We start from the raw sequence: 3,605 nt of genomic DNA on the forward strand, positions 1-3,605 counted from the left end.
CCCCTGGGGTGCGGGTGAAGGGTTGGGACCTTTTTCAGGTGAGCTGTAAAAGAAGACTAGGAGGAGAACCTTGATGGAGCGGGACGGGCACCAGGGAACCCCAGCCCCGATCGAGCCGTTACCCCCAGTGGTCTTGGATGCCAGTCAGTCGTGATGTTCAGTATCCCTGACCGATTTCGCTGTCGGTTGTTTGTTTATTTATTTTTTTTTACGTTAAAACTCTTACCTAGTACCTACCTAGTCTTATTTTTCAGAGGGGTCTCCACTGACCAGTCCGCCTGCCCTTTGGATTCCTCTTGATTAAGCACAGCAGCTGCCCCTGCTTTTTAAGCCCTGGTGGTGGGAACCTTGAAAGGGCTGTGGATATATTCTGGCATTTTTGGATTCCATCTTTTACTCAATTTTTTGAGCTTCTTGCATTTTGAAATAGCATATATGTGTATGTACCAGACAGCTTTTATCTCTTGTTATTTAGACTTGTTTTTATTATTTTTTTCTTTCTTGGTGGCTTTCATGCTTCCCCCTTGCCCTTAGCTCTCCTTTCCTCCGTTAGTGTGTGTGTGTGTGTGTGTGTGTGGTGTGTGTGTGTGTGTGTGTGTGTGTGTTCGCTTGTTTTGGTTCTTTTCTCCCCAGGTTCCATTATTCCCTATTCATTTATTACGCAGTACAGTGAATTTGCGTTTTAGCCCGTGCCCTGTTATATTTCTTCATGTGTTTTGCCCGTGAAGGAAAATGAGTCCGTTTTCTTGGCGGAGGGGAGTGTGTGTGTATTTAGAATTCCGAGGCTTTAAACAGATTTCACTGGGAAACGAATGGCGCTTAATCCTATTCAGTTCCGTTTGCAGGCTCTTTGCCTTGAGAAATCACTGGATTGCTGTTACAGCCACTGCTGGGGCTGCATCGCAATGCAATCTTGAATTGTGATAAGGGCCAAATGAGTACATCCATCAGGTTGCGAGTTTGGCACAACTTTTAAAGAGCGTGGCTGTGTCACCTGTCAGAGCCGATATTAACCTTGCTACAATTCAATTTGAGAACCAATATCAGGAGTCAAATATCTTATTCTTTGGAGTTTATTGGAGAACTGTTCAACTGGTGATGACTTGGAACAATGTCATGGATTTAGGACTAATTTAATTCTACCCTGTCTCCTTCATTTCTTGGGCAGAATTCCTGCTGAAGTCGGTAGTGGTCTTGTGTGTAGACAGGCTGCTGAAAACAAGAGGCTGCTTGCTCATTTAGGGTGGTTGGAGGGGGCTGTTACTTGCCTTTTAAAACGGTCCTCTTTAAGAACTAGCCAGCCATAACAGTCCTTTAATCTTTTACCTCTAGTTCAAGTAGTTTGATAATTAGACTTTTGAGAGAAGACTCTGGATGTGTTGATCAGACTGCCTCAGACCTTGACTGCTATCAAAATTGGATAAGGCTCACATACGAAGCTTAAAAGATATTAGAAAAAAAAATCACTTAGCAAAAGAAGAATGCCAACAAAATTATTGCTAAGTTGTGTGTGTGGGGAACCTACTATGTAATATTTTGCAGCAACTGGGTATGTATTTTTAAACCTGAAATTTTATTCCAAGTAAAAAGCAAATTTTCTGGTTTATGGGAGGAGTCTGTGAACAGAGGCCCACCAAAAAAATTACTGTGCAAATTTAGGAAATCTATAAAGTTTTGGAGACAAGAGTTTTTAGTACACTTTTGCTTATGTGTGCACATGTTCCTTAGATTTGGAAGTTTCTACATTAACCTTGTGCTGATCTGAGTTGGTGAGTTTGTTAGATCCTTTACTTTTAACGTTCTTGTGGTTTGCCCTTTCTAAATTACCAGTTCTAAAGAATTAAGTTTAGAAAACCTATCCAAATGTAAAAATAGATTTTTAAAAATCAAAACCATGTCCACATGTACTATTCACCCACTTACTTTCAACTAAAAATATTGCGAAGATGGTACAGCAGTCTCTAACCAAAATATTTATTGGTGAAATTACTCTGTAATTTGTAATATTGTATAGTTATGTTTAACATCAGGTTTTGCTCTGAATCACTACTTATATTACTGTGGCTAGAGAATTACAAAGATTGTATCATTGGCATTTTATTTTTGGATATGGGGCTTATATTTGATAGAGCGGAATGCTAAATGTTTTTGAAGTTTGGCTTTGCCTCTGAATCAAAGGAGTTTGATTTCAAGTTGTGTGCAGAATATTTTGAAAAGCGTGAATAACTAATATTTTATGATGGAATAGAACAATTTATAGTGATCAGTCCTACCTGGGAGTCACATTTGCACTTCTAAAATCTGTATTGTTTACTTTGCGAAAACAAAGGAAGTATGCCTACTGCCCCCACCCCACCTTTATTTAGAAACATTTCCAGTGGCCTTGTTTGCTTTTTCAGATTCAGAATTACTGTACCTAACCACTGAGTACCCTTACAGATTTAAAAGCCTCAAGTAAATGTTTATGCTGGCTTTAGTAGGCAGCCAATACTAACCAAACCCTAATTTACCACCCTTTTATAGAATTCTGGAATCTCAGGGCTGGACCTTTCGGAGTCAGCAAATTTACGCTCAGTCTCTCCTTCCTCCTCCCAACACCAGACATTTCTTTCCAGCCGTTTGGAAGGCCTGAATTAATAGATTTGTGTATGATGCCCCCACAGATTCCAGACAAGGCATCCTTTGGGAATGCTATGTTTTGGCACATACCAGCAGCTTAATATGCTTACAATTTCCATCATTCCTCCTCTTGGGCAATGCCTGAATTGAAAATCAAAAATGGAAAGATGCGTCCATTGATCTATCCCCTTTCAGTGCAAAGAAGAGTGAAGAAAATGAAAGACATATGGAAACAGTTGAAAGGACTAAAGTCCCATGTGAATCTCATTCTCCACAAATTTGAAACCAGAAGAACTGAATGGTGCCCACCAGCCATTACCAACCACTCTGAAAGGGATCACAGTGGGAGTGCTGCATAGGGTGAAGAAAAATATCGAACAAAATACAAGTGATAAAAAAGATAAGTCTTAACTGCTCTGATAGAGACTGATGGAACACTTGATACTGTGGCCCTTCCCTTCTCTTCAAGCCTGAAACAGAACTCACCCCCAGGGTCCAGCTTTATAACCAAACAGTAGCCTGTAAGTAACACCAGGAAAGAGTACATTCCTAATAATAACCTACCATAAAAGATCAAAATGGAAATGGATAGGAATGATAATTGGGAAGGATGCTGTTATGGAGTTGCAGTCAATATCATGAAACAAAATAGATTTGAATTGTTGAATGTATAACTACTCTGTAAACTTTCACGAAAGTCATAATTCCCAAGGCCATAAATACTAATGGAATCAGATTACTGTCTTTTTCCTTTTTTGTTAATAGCTGTGCACCTTAACTATTTAGAAATTACTGTAGAAATTACAAATATGACAAAAAGGAAGCATTTTTTTTGTTAGCTTGTAGTAACTGATAATTAAAACTAAGATTTTTTTGGGGGCTGAATAGTAAATGATCCAGGAAGTATTAAAAGAAGATGGAAGGAATATACTGAGTCATTATATAGAAAGGAATTGGCAGATACAGAGGAATTTAAAGAAATAACA

This window comes from Elephantulus edwardii, unplaced genomic scaffold (assembly GCF_000299155.1).
Source record: "Elephantulus edwardii isolate Elephantulus edwardi_28Jun2011 unplaced genomic scaffold, EleEdw1.0 scaffold00039, whole genome shotgun sequence".
Lineage (NCBI taxonomy): Eukaryota > Metazoa > Chordata > Mammalia > Macroscelidea > Macroscelididae > Elephantulus > Elephantulus edwardii.